The sequence below is a fragment of the Mobula birostris genome, chromosome 1 (genome assembly GCF_030028105.1).
Source record: "Mobula birostris isolate sMobBir1 chromosome 1, sMobBir1.hap1, whole genome shotgun sequence".
Classification (NCBI taxonomy): domain Eukaryota; kingdom Metazoa; phylum Chordata; class Chondrichthyes; order Myliobatiformes; family Myliobatidae; genus Mobula; species Mobula birostris.
In genome coordinates this window covers 30809251-30832780 of record NC_092370.1, presented here as the reverse complement: position 1 = coordinate 30832780, position 23530 = coordinate 30809251, and positions in this window count along the sequence as shown.

The following is a 23530-nucleotide window of genomic DNA, read 5'->3' as shown; positions in this document are numbered from 1 at the left end:
ACGCAGACCCAGAGCTGTCAAACGCACTTAATTTTCGTGAACTTCTTTTGAACTCTCTCCAGTATCAGCACATTTACTATACTTTGAGTCACCAGAGAATACTTTTCTTCACTCCTGACAAGTGGAAAGAATTTGGGGAGTTAAGATGCATATTGCTTTCTTAACATACTGTACATCATCTATTGACCACAGTACCTATTCTGCTTGTCCCAGTTAATTCTCATCCCCATCTCATCATCATCCATATCAACAACTCTCCTAGGATGGTGAGACATTGACAATAGTGATGCTCTTTGGGAATCAAAAGGGACATTGTTAGACGATTCCACATTGAAGGTGGTCATTGCCTGTCCCTTGCAGTGAACAAGTGCAGCCTGATCACGCCTGAATGTCAGCGAGTTCTTGTTACAGGTAGGCTTACAATGTTCCACTACCAGAAATAGTGAATGAAATTATGTGAATACTGAGTGTATGAAGGGGTGAGATTAGAAAACATACCTAGTAGCAGCAATATCATTAAATTTACATAGAAAGTCCACACATTTTCTACAGAACAAATGGTCCTTTTCACGAGGAATTCTGCAGATGCTGGAAATTCAAGCAACACACATCAAAGTTGCTGGTGAACGCAGCAGACCAGGCAGCATCTCTAGGAAGAGGTACAGGCGACGTTTCGGGCCGAGTCCTGACGAAGGGTCTCGGCCCGAAACGTCGACTGTGAGTCCTGACGAAGGGTCTCGGCCCGAAACATCGACTGTACCTCTTCCTAGAGATGCTGCCTGGCCTGCTGCATTCACCAGCAACTTTGAAATCGTCCTTTTCAAATACTTTGTCATGTGATGCCCATCAATAGCAAATACTAAGGTATAACCTGGAATTCTGCCTTTAAGAGCATTGTGGGTAAGCCCACACCTCAAGGACTGCAGCAGTTCATGAAAGCAAGTCACCATTACTTTTGCAAGGGCAGTTAAGGAGGGCATTTAAAAGCTGGCACACCTTATAGTGCCCACATGGCTTGAATGAATATTAAAGAAAAATTATTTGTGATCAAGCCTGCCTTCTCTTTGCAACATATAGAAAGCAGGAAGAACTCAGCAGGTCAGGCACTCGAGGGAAATGGACCCATTTACAACAAATTCTCCAACTTCTGATAAACTGCTATCTCTTTTTTTTCTACTTCCTAAAAAGCCTCTTTCCCATTTTCCACCTGTTCCATCTGCCAATCACTCACACTGGTTCCCCTCCCCCATTATTTCCATCTGCCCTTCTCAATTCCCTCTCTATCTCATGCCCCACCTTCCTCTCCCATCAGATTCCACCTTCTTTAGTCCTTTGACATGTCTATCATCTCGTAGTTTCGCTGCTTCTTGCCCTGTTCCCATTCTTCTTTCTGCATCTGCTATCAACCTCCTCACCCAGATACACCCAGTCTCTTGCCCCACACTTTTTTATACCAGCTTTTCTCCCATCTTTATTTCAATGCACATTGTCTTGACCTAAAAGGTTGACTGTCCATTTCCCTCCTCTGCTTATGCCTGACCCTTTGAGTTCTTCTAGAGTTTTTATGTGGTTCCAGATTCCAGCACCTGAAGTCTCTTGTCTCTAATTTCTCTTCACATTGCTCTTGTATTCTTCTTTTCAATTGTAGAAATGCAGCTACAATTTTGCTATAATTCCAGATATATATTTTGAAATACAAAGCAAACGTCAATGAACTTCCCAGGAACCTATTGGTGATCCCTTCTAAAATTTCAAAGTACATTTATTATTAAAGTATGCATACATTATACCAGCAGTCCCCAACCATCGGGCGGCGGACCGGTACCGGGCATGTAGCATGTACCAGGCATATAGCATGTGCTACCGGGCCGCGAGGATATAATATAAGAGTCAGCTGCACCTTTCCTCATTCCCTGTCACGCTCTCTGTTGAGCTTGAACGCATGCGAGGTTATTACCCGCGCATCATCCATGTCAGCGCGGGAAGGAGATCAACTCCTGGAGCTTGCAGATAACAGCCGGCTGAAAAGTATGTTTGACATAACATCTCTGCCAGCATTCTGGATCAAAGTCAAGGCTAAATATCCTGCGACAGCTGCAAAAGCACTGAAAATGTTGCTTCCATTTCCATCATATCTCTGCAATGAATGCAACGAGAACTAAACTGCGGAGTAGACAAGACATAAGGAACCCCCTTCGCGTATCGCTGTCTCCCATTACCCCTTGATAGGACCGTATTGTTGCAGGAAAGCAAGCCCAGGGCTCCCACTGATTCAGCGATATTGGTGCGTTGCAGTGATTTTATATGTTGGTGCGTTGCAGTGATTTTATATGTTCATACGGGGAAAATATGTGCTGTGTGTTTAATAGCCAAACGTTACTCAAAATGTTATGATGCTATTGACTTACTTATATAACCATATAACAATTACAGCACGGAAACAGGCCACCTCTGCCCTTCTAGTCCATGCCGAACACTACTCTCACCTAGTCCCACCGACCCGCACTCAGCCCATAACCCTGCATTCCTTTCCTGTCCATATACCTATCCAATTTTTCTATAAGTGATAATATCGAACCTGCCTATACCACTTCTACTGGAAGTTCGTTCAAAACTTACTGCAAGCTCCCCTGATAATTGACTTATTACTATATTCATGCGAGGAAAATGTGCGCTGTGTGTTTAATATGAAACTCGTTAGATAAACCCTTTTAGAAATGAAACTGAGTGTACTAGCTAATTATCATCTATATTCCGGTCGTGATTAACACCGCCCGCGGAACAGAATCGCCAAAAACGATTTGTAGAAAGAAATATCGGCACATACACGCATGTGCACTGGTGCCCACACAAGGCTTCATGGTCATTGTAGTCTTTCTCGGGGTAAACACAACGTATTTGACTGCTACTCTTGTCCGTTGGCAACCCTACCTTCCCCCCACCCCGGGTTGGCCGGTCGGCAAGAATATTGTCAATATTAAACCGGTCTGCAGTGCAAAGAAGGTTGGGGACCCCTGCATTATACACCCTTGAGATTCATCTCTTTACAGGCAGCCACGAAACAAAGAAATCTCAAAAGAACCCCTCAAAAAAAAGACTGTCAAACACAATGGGGGATGGGGGATGGGGGGACGGGGGGGTGTGATGGGGGGGGGAGCAAACATGCAGGCAATGCAAGTAAGCGAATAGCATTCAGAACTGAAGTTTTTACAAAAGGCACAAAGCCAGAAATCACTGCAGCTGGGCGAGCAAGCAACAACCACAGTTTATTGAAAAGCGGAGTAAACATTATTAGATTATGAGAACACTCAGTCCTCCTTTATTGTCATTTAGAAATGCATGCATGCATTAAGAAATGACACAATGTTCCTCCAGAGTGATATCACAGAAAAAACAGGACAAACCAAAGACTAACACTGACAAAACCATATAATTATAACATATAGTTACAGCAGTGCAAAGCAATACCTTGATTTGATAAAGTACAGACCATGGGCACGGTAAAAAGAAGTCTCAAAGTCCTGATCGACTCCCGAGTCCCCGATAGCAGGCGGCAAAGGGAGAAACTCCCTGCCATAGACCTCCAGGCACCGATAACGGCCGATGCATTGGAAGCACCCGACCACAGACGACACTGAGTCTGTCCCTCCGGAAACTTCGATCCTCCGACCAGCCCCTTCGATACAGCCTCCTGAGCGCCATCCTTTGCCGAGCGCCTTCGACCTCGTCCCGGCCGCCAAAACAAGCAAAGCCGAGGATTCGGGGCCTTCTCCTCCAGAGATTCCGGCTACCACACAGTAGCAGCGGCAGCAAAGCGGACATTTCAGAAGTTTCTCCAGATGTTCCTCCGTACTGTCACGTCTGTCTCCATCAAATCAGAATTGTGCACAGTCCCCTACTTGTCACATAACAAATATCATTCACCGGAGTGGACGCGCACGTTGTGGTGACCACAGTACGAGACCACGGGCGCAAAGCCAGGCATCACTATAGCCAGCACTGCAGCTCAGCATAGAACTGAGTAATGTCATGAGTAGAACTGGCCTTCACCTCATCTCCAGTCCCGGCACCCTGACCTTTTCAACTTGACCTATCCAATATTATATAAATTATAATCTTCCATTTGGTATTGGTTAGAGAAAAAATATGGGGGAAGTCATTTGAAGCCAGTGAGAAAGTGTTGGTTGTACACTACATGTTTTATAAACTTCATTAATTCAACTTGCCTGTGTATATTTTTTCTCAAAGCTATAAAAACTTATGAGACTTAACTATCTGCCGACTTACCATCCATGAATCTGAGTATTTTCAAGCCAGGCTATGTAATACAGGGATGTTAGTAAATATAGTGCATTCCTAGAGTGCTGCCCTCGCATCTCCAGCGAATCCGTTTTGCTGTGAAAAGTGTTGTAGCGTGGATGAAATCATCGGAGAGACAGACTCACTGGTAGATACAAAACAGCTTCTTTATTCGACACAACAAGGTACAGCAGGCATCATATGGATGGAGACGCTTTCGGTAGAAAGGTCTGCTAGCCCAATGTGGGCTCGATATTTATATGCTAGACACAAAGGCAATCGTCACTTAAAAAGTTATAGACAATGCAGAGACAATGCTCCCTATTGAAGCTACATACAAAATATCACACCACCTAACTCCATCCTTTCCTTCCGACTCCAACATGTCTGGGTTGGTATCCACAGCCTTTAGGAATGCAATTAAATCCACAATACATTTATTTGGCATTTTACGTGCTAAATTGAAGACAATTAATATTTATAATGTATAGATAATACTGTCTTTGAAAATACAGCATCAGGTCAAACTACAGCGCCAGAAGCATCTGGTATTCACACTGTTTTAGGAAGCGCATTGTTGTGTATTCAATCCACGGTACTTTGTCACATAGTCAGATAGAAGTCTGGTGGCCAAAGTCATTTAAGTGTAAACAAATCATCTACCCAGAAAAACTCACTAACAAAAAGGACTGCATTTTATATCTTTTTCTGGCAAGTAGTGAGATAGAAATCATCGATGTACTAGAGCCAGGGTCAGGGTCAGGGCTAGGAACACCAGAGGTCAGGAATGTGGGAAAGTTGTTATAGCAAGCTGAAACTTATATGGAAGTTGTTAAAATGGGGGTGGGGTTGTGGGGAAATCGATCATTGGTGAGATTGCAGTGTCATTGTCATTTCCAGCAATGGTGGTATCGGTGCTTTCTGATTATCTGTGGAAAGTCTGTGCCTTTATTCCTCATGAATAACAAGGACTTATTGTATACAGTTAAACACTAATCAAGGTAACTTACGTTACCTTGCCCCAATGAAAGATGCCAGTAAGTAGAAAGGATTTGCTAATAATTTCTGGTTAATTTTAGAATAGTGTGACAATAAAAATTACACAATGTATAGCACTGTACTTTACTTGAATCTGAACATATAAATATTGTACTTCAGATTAACATAATGGAGTCATTTTTCCAATTATGTTCCTGTCAATTACTGGTAAATTTCCCATCTAAATCAACCAGTCATCTCTGTTTACATAGGCTTGCTCGGGAATGGGACTGTCAGTACGTAGATTACTACATTAAAATGTAAATGGATTTTAAGAGAAAAATGATTTGAATGAAGCACAGTAATTGGAAAAAAATTAAAATTGAAGTAATGATATACTAACTTTAAAAATAATGAATATGTAGTGAGATTCTCTTTTCAAAATTATTGTTTCTCTATCTTTGTTGGCTGATATATTTACTATAGAGTCAAATCAACACACAGAAACAGGATACAGGCAATGTCCTGCGGAGAGAAGATGCATCCCTTCCTATCAGCCTTTCTTCCTCTTCCATTCATATGGAACAGTGTGGGCGAGCATTCACTTAATATCATGGGCTCTGGTCTTACTTTAATGTGTAACTGGATATTATTTAAAATGTTGCCTAAAAATATGACTCCCTTTTCTTTGGCACAGTTTCATTCAAGGTGCCTCTGCTGTCTAGCCAGACTGCCGGCTGCTTCTAAAACAGAAATACCTGTATCCACTCAATCTGTGCTATGTCTATAGTTACCATTGTGGGCACTGGAATTTTCTACATTCCTGAGAATTCTAAATTCAAGTCAAATTGTGCAGTTTGAGGCCCAAAGGAGTTTAGCTCATATAGCAGTTAATACATTTGGTATAGAAAAGAGTTCCACAGAGAAAACCAAGCAAGTTCAATAAACTGGCAGCCCATCAAAGACAAAGCTCAGTAAGGAGACTACCATGACAGCAAATGGGTCAGGTTATAAGGAGGCATTTGGCAGAACAAAGCCCAAGTGACTGATAAGTGCAGAGCCAAGTACCTTTCTCTCTCCCTCATGCCAGCATTTCAAGCAGGAAGAGAGAGTTAAGTAGCAGCAGATAACAGGACAAGCAGTCAAAAGGCAGGCCATGAAATTAATATGGGAAGATTTAATGATGAACCCAAGTTCAAAGAGGTTGGGGCAACAAAATTTTCAACAGTGAAAGACTCTCATAAATCATACCCTGAACAAAATGCAGTCTAACATAATAACCTCAAAATAGAGTCTGTCAGAATTACCATTGCACTGCTGGCTTGCATTGTACTCAAGGTAACAAATCTAGGCCTGGATTTTAACTGCCAGCAGGAAACTGAACTGGGAAATTAATTTCCTGCAGCCCAAGTATGAGACCCATCCGATTTTAATGTCTCTATTAATCATATCAGACGTCTTCCCACCCATTTCAGTCAGGAATTGGAGTGAACTCACTGAAAGTTACATATCTCGACGGCACCTGCTTGCAAGGATTGTCATGCTGGACTTCACGGTGAGGATATATGAACTCTACTTGATGAAGTCAGAGCAGCAATCTTTGCCTTCCTGGCCTCATGGGGAAAGAAGTTACTGCCTGGAAATTGGATTTAATTTTTAGTGTTCATACTTTAAAAAATGCTGCATTTAGCATTAAATCAGGTTGCTTGCAAAATAAAAATCACAATATTGGCCAAAATTCAGTAGTAAATAGAAAATGGTGGGTGGGGGGGGGTGGGGGGTTTACACTGAAAAACTACTATCATGGGACCAATACAACTCCTAAAGTCACCTCACTGTGGCGCTCCCAAAACTTTGGCACCGAGTGGACACTCACAGGGTCCACTTTAAGGTGTTGATAACAGAGGTCTCATCCAAGATAGTGGAACAACGTGGAAAGAAATTTCACGTCCTCAGAAGCTATACAGTATAAATATCATGCAAGATAAGCTGTTCACTGTATCTTAGTTCTTATGACAATAACAACCCAATACAAATACCAATATATCTGGTCAGCATGTCAAGAAGCAAAGTGGAAAACCTGACAGGAAGCTACTTTTTATGTAGAGGACAGAATTCCTGAAGTGAGCTGCCACTCATGTCAGAATTAATGAATTCAGAGATAACGTGGAATGTCATTTAAGTAATCAGAACAAGGATTCAATCATTCATTTGTAATAATGTAGAGAACTTGCAAGGCAGGGTAAGAGGTTGTTCCATACATCTGGATTCCCGCCCCCTTTGTTGCTGCATTATGTTGGTAGTTACAATTGGATTGTGCAGAGAGTCACTTGGTTTACACTTGGGACTAAGAGCTTGGAGGCTCATTGGGAGAATTGTCTTTCTCTTGCTCTCAGGGGATTTCATTACAATGCACATCAGCAATCCCTTCCTCCTTCATGCAGCTAGGAAGGGAAGCTATGGATGGTCATCAGGGTGATCCACAACTGCCTCCTTCATTAACCGGAGTGGGGACAGTTGTGGAGCAGCAGGGGAACGTTTACTTCGCTTTTCTTCCCTCTGCTGCTCCTCAGTTTCGGCATCCAGTTCCTCCTGCTACGACTTGCAGCGGACTGAAAAACTTGAGCATGTGGATATTAAAAAAGAAGCTGTGCTGGAGATTTTGGAAAGCATCAAGTTGGATAAGACACTGGGACTGGATGAGATGTACCTCAGGCTACTGAGGAAGGCGAGGGAGGAGATTGCTGAGCTTCTGGCGATGATCTTTGCATCATCATTGGGGTTGGGAGAAGTTCCGGAGGATTGGAGGGTTGCAGATGTTGTTCCATTATTTAAGAAAAGGAGAATAGATAGGCCAGGAAATTATAGACCAATGATTCATACTTCAGTGGTTGGTAAGTTGATGAAGAAGATCCTGAGAGGTAGGATTTATGAACATTTGAAGAGGCATAATAAGATTAGGAATAGTCAGCATGGCTTTGTGAAAGGCAGGTCGTGCCTTACGAGCCTGATTGAATTTTTTGAGGATGTGACTAAACACATTGATGAAGGTAGAGCAGTAGATGTAGTGTATATGGATTTCAGCAGAGTAAGGATGCATGGGATCCAAGGGGTAGTTGCTTTGTGAATCCAGAACTGGCTTGCCCACAGAACACAGAAGAAGTGGTTCTAGATGGGTCACATTCTGCATGGAGGCTGGTGACCAGTGGTGTGCCTCAGGGATCTGCTCTGGGACCCCTGCTCTTCATAATTGTTATAAATGATCTGGATGAGGAAGTGGAGGGATGGGTTAGTAAATTTGCTGATGACACAAAGGTTGAAGGTGCTGTGGTTAGTGTGGAGGGCTGTCCGAGGTTACAGCAGGACATTGATAGGATGCAAAACTGGGCTGAGAAGTGGCCGATGGAGTTCAACCCAGATAAGTGTGAAGTGGTTCATTTTGGTTGGTCAAATATGATGGCAGAATATAGTATTAATGGTAAGACTCTTGGAAGTGTGGAGGATCAGAGGGATCTTTGGGTCTGAGTCCATAGGGCACTCAAAGCTGCTGTGCAGGTGACTCTGTGGTCAAGAAAGCATACAGTGCATTGGCCTTCGTCAATTGTGGGATTGAGTTTAAGAGCCAAGAGGTAATGTTGCAACTATATAGCACCCCGGTCAGACCCTGCTTGGAGTACTGTGTTCAGTTCTGATCACCTCACTATAGGAAGGATATGGAAACCATAGAAAGGGTGCAGAGGAGATTTACAAGGATGTTGCCTGGATTTGGGAGCATGCCTTATGAGAACAGATTGAGTGAACTCGGCCTTTTCTCCTTGGAGCGACATTGGATGAGAGGCAACCTGATAGAGGTGTATAAGATGATAAGAGGCCTTAATTGTGTGGATAGTCAGAGGTTTTTTTCCAGGGCTGCAATGGCTAGCTCGAGAGGGCACAGTTTTAAGGTGCTTGGAAGTAGGTACAGAGGAGATGTCAGGGGCAAGTTTGTTTGTTTTTTTTCTGGTAGGAGATAGGGGCCTGAAGGCACTCACTCAGCGATTCAGGAACAGCTTCTTCCCCTCTGCCATCCGATTCCTGAATGGACATTGAAGTTTTCAACACTACTTCACTTTTTTTTTAAAATATACAGAACTTCAGTTTTTGCACATTTAAAAAAATATATTCAATATACATAATTGATTTACTTGTTTATTTATTGTTTTATTTTATTTATTTTTTTCTCTCTCTGCTAGATTATGTTTTGCATTGAACTTTTGCTGCTAAGTTAACAAATTTCACGTCACATGCCAGTGATAATAAACCTGATTCTGATTCTCTCTGATGTAGCACCTAGCAGCAAATTGAGAGACATGGTGAGAAAGCTGAGAGTGATCATAACCTTCATCTTCATGGACAGAATAGTTCCGAACACGGGTAACACATACCAAATGCTGGTGGAGCTCAGCAAGTCAGGCAGCATCAATGGAGGGAACTAAATAGTCAACATTTCAGGACAAGATCTTTCATTATTCCTGAAACATCAACTGCTTACCTCAATTCATAGATGCTGCTTGACTTGCTGAGCTGCCCCAACATTTGGTATGCGTTTCTCAATATTTCTAGCATCTGTAGAATCTCGTGTTTACAATCTTGTCATGAACTTGTGGCTAGAAGTCTTCCACTGACTATTATGTGCCCTTTTGATGACAGACTTGGAAAACCTGAAACCATGAATGAACGGTTCATTATAGATATCCAGGTGGAAGATGCTCTGGAATTATGTTTACTTCTGTTGGCCTTCTCTTTATAAACTGCTTCAAAGACTCATTGCCGTTGCTTCCACCGTATTGCTGCGGAGGCACTCATGGAAGGAGAAATCCAAAGCAAAGCACTCCCTGCTCTGTGGATAGTGCATTGAAGTAGTCTGAATTTGGTTGTGAAGGAACCCAGTCTGTTCTCCAGAAGTCAGCAGGATATCCATTTGTAAAGAATAACAAAGAATCACGATACTGCGATGGCTTCACAACAGGCAGGGTGAGGAGCTTTGCCTTTGATATGTGTTGATGCAGAAAACAATGTATCTTGCACTAGTGATGATGTCATTAGATAAGTGCCTGCTGCTGGAGTTAAGTACACCAACATGAATCATATTGGGAAGTAACAAGTCCTATTTGACAATAAGCAAAATCATTTCCGGATATCAAAGACACAGAGTTTTCTAGCTAAAATGGAACTTTGGCAACGGGCAATCTAATTTATTTTTTTATTATTATATATAAAGTTTTTCCACTCGATTTTTTCCAGTCTTGATCCTTTCCATATTTGGTCTGAGCAGAAGAAAACTTAAGGGTATCTGTCGAGAAAATATTGGTTCCCAGTGCTAAATCTGCCAATGGACTTAACATGGTTATGTTAAAGAGTATTGTTGTAGACATGCTCTTTGAGGCTCCTGGGACTAGTTAGCAGGATGGGCAATTTCAAAGTCAGCTTCCATCAGGAGCAAAGCAAAGCAGCAGCTCACGTCAACTTAGAATATTTAATTTTTTTTAATTTCAAAATATACTTTATTCAAAAATAAAATTATGTACAGTAAGCCATTCAATGACTCTCAATCCTTTACAGAAGTTTCCATTATGGGCTTTACATTTCCAGTTTTAGCCACCCAAGTAGCACTCTGTTGTTTCATAGAATATTTAATGCCGTAAAACTGTAGATACTTAAGAGTTAAAAATATTCTAATTTTGCCTCTAAAGCCATGGTTTACCTCAGTTATATCACCAAACACTCGAGGCCTGTCAAGAGTGAGAGCACCCATTATCATCGTGCTTCAAATACAATAGAATAATATCACAAGTAGCCATTCTGAAAATGTTCCCATCCACTAACAAATTTAATTTAAAAAAACTCGTGGGTTTAATTTGTTTACATTCTCATTAATATTCTGGCATAAATTATATTAACTCAATGCTTACTCACTCTAATTTTACTTCACACCCAGGTTGCTCTGCATAATGTAGAGACCTGGTCTTACTGGCCAGGAACTACGTGAAGGCGCATAATCCTTTTAGGAAACATAAATGATTCATTCCATCAATAACAATTACAGCATAGTGAAGATTATGAAGTATCCAAGCTTCACTGAAAATGACCAGTACATATTCATCTTCCTCCTTTGACACCAAGAATGAGGAATTTGAGCTTCTATCATGATAATGACTGTTTAAATTGAAGTAGCTCATAATTGATCTGAAGTCTTCCTTTATAGATTAATTTGTATGAACTCATCTAATGTTGATAAATGTATGTTTCTCAGAAAAAAAAACTCCTCTTAACTCAACTAATGTTCTTTTCATTGGTCAAAGTATACTATTTATGTAGGTACTTCCATCAACATTTCAGAGGTTAGTAGAAGTTAACCTTGAAGTCTTTGAGATTTGAATTTGGTTTCTGTTGATCTGAATGTCAGTACATATATCACACACACACACACACCCCTAGAGGAAGATTAATACGAAGAAATGGTATACTGCAATTTGTTGGGGTTATTCTAAATATAACATTGTATTTTATGCTGAATTTCAAATATATAATTGTATAAAGTAGACCAAACTAGTCAGGATAAGGAAACCTCAGCAACAAACAAAACGCTGGAGGAACTCAGCAGGCCCGATAGCATCTATGGAAAAAAGTACAGTCAACGCCTCGGCCTAAAACGTCAACAGTACTTTTTTCCATAGATGCTGCCTGGCCTGCTGAGTTCTTCCAGCATTTTGTGTATGTTGCTTGGATCTCCTGCATCTGCAGATTTTCTTGTTTGATAAGAAAACCTCATACTATTCACTGTAAAAATAAAATCAGCTGCCATTTTTGTTTAATATCCAGATAACATTGACTCATTTTGTCAATATAAATATTTAAATAAATGCTGCATGATGTACTCATATTTTTCTCTTAAGATTTTCAGTAACTTTGTTGGTTGATCACTATATCATCACCAATAGAAAGTGAGTTATTGAGATTTGATGTGGTTATGGACTATTTTCTTTAAAGACTGTTTTTTTTAAAACTATACATGGAAATTAACATCCCAGTATTACTATCCATTCTCCCTGTCTCTCCTAGTCAATTACTTGTTTATTGACCTGTTGCCATACTTACTGCTGATGCTGAGATACGTCCAAGGATGCACTGGGACACATCAGTGATGCAATCTGGGGCCATTGGGTGATTCGGGTCTTTCAACATCAGACACCCTCACCTAGGTGGCTCAGCCAGAGGTGATCAGCCCCTGGCTTGTGTCCCAGCAGCATTGATCCATGGGTCACACCTCTTGATCCAAAGCCAACTGGATGTTTGCTCAGCAGCCTGTGATAGTCCTGATGGCTTTTTTTTTTGCAGCCTCTGTAATGCAAAGGGCATTGGTTTTGCACAGTGAATACAGTAAAACCTCTATACCTCACCTCTGTAGGCTTACATTGAGCCCTTCACCCCTGTATCTGACACAGATCTACCAGCTCCTGGTAGTTGGCTTTCCTACATTCCAAAGCCTCCTCAATCTGGTGTAATCACACTTGACTAAAGTACTACAAGGAGCAGCAAACACAAAATGGAGGAATTCAGCAGGTTAGACAGCACTCAAGGAGGGAAATGAACATGAGTTTCAGCCTGAGATGTTTCATTAGGACTAGTCAGGAATGGCTCCAGATTGCCAGCATCTCCAGTCTCTCTTGTGTCTCCAAACACAATAGGGAGTCCCCATCTTGTGAAGGAAAATAAGGATCAGTGGAAGGATCCAAAGCAAGTCATTTTGAATTAAAAACAAAATAACTGTGATGTGATAGAAATCTAAAGTAGAACTTTGGAAATACCGAGCAGTCAAGCACTATGCATGGAGAGAAAAATAAACATTTCAGATCAATAACTTGTCTAAGGTCATCAGCCTGAAACGTTGATTCCATTTCTCTCTACATAGCTGCTGTCCATCAAGCATTTTTTAAACATTTTGTTTGAAATGAACCAGGGATATTCTATAAGACCTGCTCATTATTAATGTTTAAAGCATGCAGGGGTGCACAACTTGACAGGACAGAGGAGGTTATATTTCTCAATGTTACCAGCAACTGAAACATTGCTTACTACAAAGCAATCCTACAAAGAGAACATTTTATAAATTATTGTGGTTTTCTTGGCATAAGAGTCCACATTGTTGGTAGAATCTCAGGTGGTGACGGGAGAGCGTACAGGAGTGAGATATGCCAATGAGTGGAGTGCTGCCAGCAACAATCTGGCACTCAACATCAGTAAGACGAAAGTGCTGATTGTGGACTTCAGGAAGGGTAGGACAAAGGAACACAAACCAATCCTCAGAGGGATCAGAAGTGAAGAGAGTGAATAGCTTCAAGTTCCTGGATATCAAGATCTCTGAGGATCTAACCTGGTCCCAACATATCGATGTAGTTATAAAGGCGGCAAGACAGTGGCTATACCTTATTAGGAGTTTGAAGAGATTTGGCATGTCAACAAATACACTCGAAAACTTCTATAATTGTACCATGGGAAGCATTCTGAATGGCTGCATCACCATCTGGTATGGAGGGGCTACTGCACAGGTCCAAAAGAAGCTGCAGAGGGTTGTAAATCTAGTCAGCTCCATCTTGGGCGCTAGCCTACAAAGTACCCAGCACATCTTTAGGGAGCGGTGTCTCAGAAAGGCAGCATCCATTATTAAGGACCTCCAGCACCCAGGGCATGCCCTTTTCTCACTGTTACCATCAGGTAGGAGATACAGAAGCCTGAAGGCACACACTCAGTGATTCAGGAACAGCTTCTTCCCCTCTGTCATCCGATGCCTAAATGGTCATTGAAGCTTTGAACACTACCTCACTTTTTAAAAAAAAAATATACAGTACGTCTGTTTTTGCACTTTTTGAAAAAATCTATTCAATATATGTAATTGATTTACTTATTCATTATTAAAATTTTATTTATTTTTTTCTCTCTGTTCGATTATGTATTGCATTGAACTGCTGCTGCTAAGTTAACAAATTTCAAGCCACATGCTGGTGATAATAAACCTGATTCTAATTCTGATCTAATTTTGATTTGATATGACTACTTTATCATTGTACAAATGAATAAATGAACATTCTAACAAACTATCACAATTTTTAACTTATGTTTTTCTTGATAGTACAGTTTCTTTAATGCTATCTGCCTGTGATGCTGCTGCAAGTAAGTTTTTCCATTACACCTGTGCATTTGACAATAATCTCGACTTTGACCAACCAATATCTTCCCACTATGGTCCTGCTCCATGGGATATATTTTTGTATGATTCCATTCTTACATCTGCTAATATAAATAGCAATGGCATCCTTCTTCCTTTCATCTTCAGTGTTAGACTTGCATCCTTTTCCACATCAATACTCTGCCTCATGAGTTTGTCATCACAGCGTCAGTGCCAGTTCACTAACCACCTCAATTTCACACAGTCTGCTCCAAATTATCGCAACTTCTGCAGTCTCAGCTCTTTTGGCAACTGGGATATTTGAAGCCAGCCTAAATCTGGTCCTCCAACCTCACAGGTATTTTCTGCGCAACTGCAAAACATCTGTTGAACTTCAGCAGGCCACTGACTATATTACTTTGGTGACCATCAGCACTTATCTCACTTGCAGCAACTAAAGCATGCTTCCCAGACAGATTGACAGTGAAACCCTCTTAGAGGACCATAGAGTCAGGGAGGACTCTTACTTTTGCTGGCTTAATTAATCTGTTTATTAGGATGGCCACCCCCCCCCCCCCCCATTGTTAGTGGTCATTATTTAGTAAGCAACTGGCAGAAGAACCCTCACTGGACCAGGCCTCACAGCTGAAAGATAATTTTGCTGGGTGGATTTACATTCAGAGGTAGTCCTGCTGTCTTGTGGCTCCAGGTTAAGTTTGGTCCTCATCTCCAGTACCATCTGTGTGGAGTTTGCATGCTTGCTTTCAGAGAATGTATGGGTTTTCCCCAGGACTTCTGGCCTCACCCCACTCCACTCCCCCACCCCCACAATGTTCCGTCTTTGTTATTAAACTATGTACTACATTGAAATACTGGAATATGACATGTTCATTTTACAGCATTTATTAATGCGTCCTCTCAGAGGAGAAGATTTGTGTATAGGGTTCTAGGTCTGTGTTCCATTTTATTATTAAGTAACAAAAGACATGTTGTTTCAAGTATTAATCAGCTCCTGAAAATTATACCTCAGGTGGGTAGCAGGAAAATCAAAGGGGGGGGGGGTTAATGTATATCTGAGATATAATAGATTAAGAGGAAATGCAGTAAGTAAGGGAGTGGGATTTCTGAGGGCAGAATGGCCTCCTTTTGAGTTATAAAGAAATGCGATATAAAGGGCCTGATACTTGTTTGAAAACAGAGTACAAATTTACAGTAATCTGCAGATCTTCTCTAATATCCACATTTATTGCTTAAGCAGAGTCTACAACATGTATCAGTTTCATCTTGTATTTTCTTAATCTTGTGCAACAGCACAGTGGTCATGAAACAAAGAGACCAATAGCATAGCTGCTAATATCTTGTGACCAATTAATTACCGGATCCTGATTTATGAACCAACTCTGACAAGGAATCTGACCTCCATCCGACTAAATGATAAAATGGAACACAGACTCAGAAGGACTTAAGGGGCCAATACACAAATCTTCACCCATGGGAGGACAAGTTAATAAATGCTGTAAAAAGAACATATGGTATCTCAGGATTTCAAAATACGACATAGAGTTTAATAGCAAAGAGGAAATACTAACTCCATACAAATCATTGGAATGTCTTGGGGGCAGATTGAAGATGTTGCACACATTTCAGTCACATTTAACTGTTATCTGCCTCAAACAACCCACCCATAACCCCTTGCTCTTGTGGTCCCCCAGCATCACTCACCTTCCAAATGGAGGAAAGAGAGAATTGCAGCTATTTCAGACTTTATTACTGATTTTCAAATGCATGGCCAAGCAAGGAACTAAGGTTAGTGCAGCGCTGAGGACCAAAATATTATTGTTTTATCAAATGGACTTTGGATGATTGCAGTTCTTGTTGGTTACCCAGTTTGCAATCACAACTACATACCTACTGTACTGTGCCTAAACTGTATTTGACAATACATTTACCAAATCATAAGACGTTAATATACAGGAACAGAATTAGGCCATTAGGCCCATCAAGTTTTCTCTCCCATTTCATCATGGCTGATCCAACTTTCCTCTCTCCCCCAATCTCCTGCCTTCTCCCCATATCCCTTCATGCCCTGACCATCCAAGAATTTATCAACCTCAGCCTTAAATATACATAAAGACTTGACCTCCACAGTTGCCTTTGGCAATGAATTCCAGATTCAACACTGACAGCCTAAAGAAATTGCTCCTCATCTCCATTCTAAAAGTACACCCCTCTATTCTGGGGCTGTGTCATTTGGTCTCAGACTCTCCCACAGGAAACATCCTCTTCACATCTACTCTATCAGGGCCTTTCTTCATTTGATAGGTTTCAATGAGGTCACCCCTCATTCTGCTGAGTACACAAACAGAGCCGTCAAATGCTCTTCATATGAAGAGCCATTCAATCCTGGAATCAATTTCATGAACCTCCTTTGAACCCCTTATCCAATTTCAGCACATCCTTTCCAAGATAAGGGACCCCAAACTATTCATAATACTTCAAGTGAGGCCTCACCAGTGCATTACAAAGTCTCAACATTACATCATTGCTTTTATATTCTAGTCCGCTCGAAATGAATGCCAACATTGCATTTGCCTTCCACACCACAGACTCAACTTGCAAATTAACGTTTGAATCCTTGGGCAAGGTTCATTAAAAGTCCCTTTATGCCTCAATGTTTTTTGTATTTCTCTCCATTTAGAAAATAGTGTACCCTTTTATTTCTTCTACCAAAGTGCATGACCAAAATTTCCTGACACTGTCACTTCTTTGCTCATTCTCTTAATCTGTCTAAGTCCTTCTCTTACCTCTCTACTTCCTCAAAACTACCTGCCCCCACCTATCTTCCTATCACCTGCAACCTTTGCAACAAAGCCATCAATTCCATCATTCAAATCATTGACGTATAATGTAAAAGAACTGGTCCCACCCATATGAAACACCACTAGTCACTGGCAGCCAACCAGAAAAGGCTACCTTTATTTACACTCTTTGCCTCCTGCCAAGCAGCCACTGCTTTATCCATGCTAGAATCTTCCCTGTACCACCAGGGATCATAGCTTTTTAAGCAGCCTTCTGTCTCTCTCTTCGTGAAGAGTCCAGTGATATTTGCATCTTTCTGGTCTTCCAAAACCATACCACAATCTAGTGATTCTTAAAAGATCATTGCTACTGCTGTCACAATTTCTTCAGCCACCCCTTTCAGAATCCTGGAATATACACCCTCTGGTCCAGGTGACTTATCTACCTTCAGACTTTTCAGTTTCCCAAGAACCTTCTCTCTAGTAATGGTAATTTCACATACTTGAAACTTCCAACAAGCTGATAGTGTCTTCTAGACTGATGCAAAATACTTATGCAGTTCATCTACCATTACCTTGCCCCCTATTACTACTTCATCATCATTTTCCAGTGCTCTGATATCCACTCACCTCTTACACTTCAGAATCAGAATCAGGTTTATTATCACCAGCATGTGACGTGAAATTTGTTGAACTGCTGCTGCTAAGTTAATATAGAATATAACATAATATAGAATAAAAAATAAAATGGAATAATAATAATAATAGTAAGTAAATCAATTACAGTATATGTATATTGAATAGATTAAAAATGTGCAAAGTGAGGTAGTGTCCAAGGATTCAATGTCCATTTAGGAATTGGATAGCAGAGGGAAAGAAGCTGTTCCTGAATTGCTGAGTGTGCCTTTAGGCCTGATGGCAACAGTGAGACAAGGGCATGCCCTGGGTGCTGAAGGTCTATAATAATGGACGCTGCCTTTCTGAGACACCGCTTCCTGAAGATGTCCTGGGTACTTTGTAGGCGAGTGCCCAAGATGGAGCTGACTAGATTTACAACCTTCTGCAGCTTCTTTCAGTCCTGTGCAGTAGCCCCTCCATAACAGACAGTGATGCAGCCTGTCAGAATGCTCTCCACTGTACAACTATAGAAGTTTGAGTGTACAGTATTTGTTGACATGCCAAATCACTTTAAACTCCTAATAAAGTATAGCCATTGTCTTGTTTTCTTTATAACTACATCGTTACGTTGGGACCAGCTTAGACCGTCAGAGCTCTTGACATCCAGGAACTTAAAACTGCTCACTCTCTCCACTTCTGATCCCTCTATGAGGATTGGTATGTGTTCCTTCGTCTTACCCTTCCTGAAGTCCATAATCAGCTCTTTCGTCTTACTGATGTTGAGTGCCAGGTTGTTGCTTGTGGCACCTTTCCACTAGTTGGCATATCTCACTCCTGTACACCCTCTCGTCACCACCTGAGATTCTACCAACCATGGCTGTTTTGTCAGCAAATTTATAGATGGTATTTGAGCTATACCTAGGTGGGCCAAGCACACACCTCTGAGGTGCGCCAGTGTAGATCGTCAGCGAGGATGATATGTTATCACTAGTTCACACAGATTGTGGGCTTCCGGTTTAGAAGATGAGGATCCAATTGCAGAGGGAGGTACAGAATCCGAGGTTCTGCAACTTATCAATCAGGATTGTGGGAATGATGGTATTAAATGCTGAGCTATAGTCAATGAATGGCATCCTGACATAGGTGCTTGTGTTATCCAGGTGGTCTACAGCCACATGGAGAGCCATTGAGATTGTGTCTGCCATTGAGCTAATGTGGCGATTGGCAAATTGCAATGGGTCCAGGTCCTTGCTGAGGCAGGAGTTCAGTCTATTCATAACCAGCCTCTCAAGGCATTTCATGACTGCAGATGTGAATGCTACTGGGCGATAGTCACTAAAGCAGCCCACATTATTCTTCTTAGTGTTACATATCCCATAACTGGGTTGCCAAACCAGCAGAAATGGATCACTCAGTTGGAGTCTGGATTACTAGAACTAAGAAAGTTTTATTAAAGAAACAAGCAACACAGTACTCTAATCAAAAGGATAATGAATGCAACAGTTCAGCAATGATAAATATACATGTACACCGAATTAAGATAACAGGATCAATCAAGCTCTATCATTGTCTAGGGGTAAATGACCAGTTTCAAAGTGACGCAAAGTTCAGTTCAATTTAGTTCAGTTTGCAGTAATCACTGCCGCGGTGATGAACAGTGGGGGGGGGGGGGGAAGGAGAGAGAGAGCAAAACGAATGAATATTCAAAACGACTTCCACACAGACCTTCGCAGTCAGCTTTCGGGTGAGTCCTTTGTGATGTCATCTGAGGTCACCGACCGTGACCCCTCCATTTCCAGATACAATCGTTTCCCTGCGGTGAACCTGGCGCCCAGGCAAGGGTGGACACACACCAGGTTCCCGCCGATCGTGTCTTTCCACCCTGTGCGTTTATGGCCCGATACTTCCCACCGACTTGTGAGAGACGCACCGCTTCCAGGGTCTCGTTACCTCGGGTGTCGTGTGTTTGTCTTAGCGAACCTGTCCCTTTTTATCCCCCTGCTGGGGTATCACCTGTCCATCACTTCAAACAGTTCAGGGTTCAAAGGGGGAGCAGAACTTGACAGCTCTCCTTCCTTCATTAACATCTCCAAAAGCTGCTCCATTGTTTTCCTCATCTCTCTCTCTCTCTCTCCTGAAGACAGGTGGCAGACCAACTGCTGATTCCACTGGTGCCAGCCCAGGCCAGCTACATCTTAATCTATGTGCATTCTTGTCATATTAGGCACTGCCTTTTTGAAGCAAGTGGGAACTTTCGCCCATAGCAGTGAGAGGTTGAAAATGTCCTTGAATACTCCCACTAGTTGGTTGGCACAGGTTTTCAAAACCTTACCATCGGGACCTTCCACCTTGCTAGGGTTCACCCTCCTGAAAGACAGCCTAACATCAGCCTTTGAGACAGAGATTACAGTGTCTTCAGGTGCAGCAGGGATCTTCACAGCTGTAGTTGTGTTCTTGTAAAAACTAACAGAAGGCAACTAAAAATTTCAATAGGTTCAGTAGGTTTTTCTTAATGTCAGAGAAATGTGTGCAATACAGGTGTACCCCGCTTTTCGAACGTTCGCTTTATGAAACCTCACTCTTACGAAAAACCTACATTAGTACCCTGTTTTCGCTTTCAGAAGGTGTTTTCACTGTTACGAAAAAAAGTCAGCACACAATAAAAGGCAGTGCGCGCCCCAAGCAGCCGCTCTGCACCGGATTCGGAATGGCATTGCTTAAACACGTTGCATTGAGCTGCCGTTAGCAAGATGAGTTCTAAGGAATCGGAAAAGCCTGAAAGAGCTCATAAGGGTGTTACACTTAGCGTAAAACTAGACATAATTAAGCGTTTCGATCATGGTGAACGAAGTAAGGACTAAGTGAGTTTGGCTTGTGGAAGCTGATGAAGATGATGTTGAAGAGGTTTTGGCGTCCCATGACCAAAAACTGATAGATGAAGAGCTGATGCAATTGGAAGAGGAAAGGATAACCATCGAAACCGAATGCAGTAGCGAAAGTGAAGCAACTGTGTGCGATTTTCGCTGCAATGATAAAGTACAACTTTAATTTTGAAAGGGTACGTAGGTTTGGGGATATTTGCAGGATGGTTTGAGTGCTTACAAAGAACTGTATGATAGAAAAATGCGCGAGGCTCAGCAGTCAAGCAAGCCTTCCATATCAGCCACAGCAGACGACAAACTTCGACCTCCAGGCGAGCAGTCATAGGAGAAGATGAGCTGCCTGCCCTGATCGACGATGAGATGACACCCCCGTGTTCCACCACCCCAACCCCCAGGCCCCGGACAGATACTGTCCCCATTCGCGGAGAATGCAGCGGTAGCCGGGAGGCACACAGCACATCTTTAAGAAAAAAGCCAAAATAAACGTGCTAATTAATTAGGTGCTGCTGACATTTACGTGCCGGGAGCACCTAATTAATTAGCCTGTTTATTTCAGCTTTTTTCTTAAAGATGTGCTGTATGCTTCCCAGCTACCGCTGTGTTCTTCGCGGCAATGTATCGGGACGGCGGCCTGGAGGGTGGGGGCCACTGCACAACCCCAACCTGCGACAACTCAGCCTAACACACCATCATCAGTGTGCTCGACACTGTTTTCCCAATTCCGGTAAGTGATACTACACCATACATACATTATTTCTACTTTATAAGGGCTGTGTATTTTTACGTGTTATCTGGTAGATTTGGCAGCTTCATAGTTTAAAGGCTACTGGAGAGCGTGTTTATGCCAACAACCCTTGTGTGAGATTTTCACTACAGAGATCTGTGCAAGCAATCGTTGTAGAGAAGTATTTCTACTTTATATAGGCTGTGTATTTATCATATCATTCCTGCTTTTACTATATGTTACTGTTATTTTAGGTTTTATAGGTTATTTGGCATGATTTGGTAGGTTATTTTTGGGTCTGCGAGCGCTCACAAAATTTTCCCATATAAATAAATAATTGCTTCTTCGCTTTATGACATTCCAGCTTACGAACCGTTTCATAGGAATGCTCTACCTTCGTATGGCGGGGGAAACCTGTATACATCCTGAAATTCTTTTTCTTTGCAAACATCTGCGAAAACAGAGGAGTGACCCAAAGAAAGAAGAACAGTTCAACATTGGAACCCCAAGCCCTTCCCCAGCACAAGCAGCAGCAAGGCAACAATCCATCCCCCCCCTTCCACACACAAAAAAGTATCATCACCCTGCACCGAGCACTCAAGCCTGCAGCAAAGCATCAATAAAGACAGACTTGCAGCACTCCAAAAACTACTCGTTCACCTGATAATTTGACATACCACAAGCACTCTCTCTTTCTCCCCCCCTAATGTGAGCAACAGGTGTCCCTGTTTCACAGCGAGAGAGGAGATATAACAAACAACTTGCTGATTTGTGATGTTAAAAGTCTGTTGCATCGCTTTTTCCGAGCTCTACTCCCAGAGAATCTATCCTGGAAAGGCTCTGGTCTCTGGATACACAGCTCCTGATGTTCTGTGTTCTCCCGCGACGCAGTAGTCAGGGGTACCGGCCTCGAATCAGTCCTTCTCTAGAGCCATGAAAATCCAGCACACTGAAGGCCCACATGTCTTCCAGGCCATGCCCTTGGCATGTCAAAAAGCACCAGTTGTGAGCCCAAGAGCGGGTGTCATTCACGCAAAGAACCAAAGTCAGAGTTTAACTGCAGGTCAGGGTCTTCGAAAAAGCCTTAAGAAAAAAAAACATATCAAAGATAGTAGAGCTGTTTCTGAAGGTGCAAGAAAAGGAGTTGCTGTTTATTGCCATCTTAACTTTGCTCCGCCCTCCGATGTCCAACTAATAAGTTTCCCACTAATATGTCAGTATCATTTGAGTAGTACAATACCACAAGTCATAGGAGCAGAATTAGGCCATCTGGTCCATTGAGTCTGCTCCAATTATGGCTGATCCTTTTTGAGGCAACACTTCACCTGTGAGTCGACTGGGGTGATATACTGCGTCCGGTGCTCCCGATGTGGCCTTTTATATATTGGCGAGACCCGACGCAGACTGGGAGACCGCTTTGCTGAACATCTACGCTCTGTCCGCCAGAGAAAGCAGGATCTCCTAGTGGCCACACATTTTAATTCCACATCCCATTCCCATTCTGGCATGTCTATCCACGGCCTCCTCTACTGTAAAGATGAAGCCATACTCAGGTTGGAGCAACAACACCTTATATTCCGTCTGGGTAGCCTCCAACCTGATGGCATGAACACCGACTTCTCTAACTTCCGCTAGGCCCCACCTCCCCCTCGTACACCATCTGTTACTTATTTTTATGCACACATTCTTTCTCTCACTCTCCTTTTTCTCCCTCTGTCCCTCTGAATATACCTCTTGCCCATCCTCTGAGTCTTTCCCTTGTCTTTCTTCCCGGACCTCCTGTCCCATGATCCTCTCGTATCCCCTTTTGCCAATCACCTGTCCAGCTCTTGGCTCTATCCCTCCCCCTCCTGTCTTCTCCTATCATTTTGGATCTCCCCCTCCTCCTCCAACTTTCAAATCCCTTACTCACTCTTCCTTCAGTTAGTCCTGACGAAGGGTCTCGGCCTGAAATGTCGACTGCACCTCTTCCTACAGATGCTGCCTGGCCTGCTGCGTTCACCAGCAACTTTGATGTGTGTTGCTT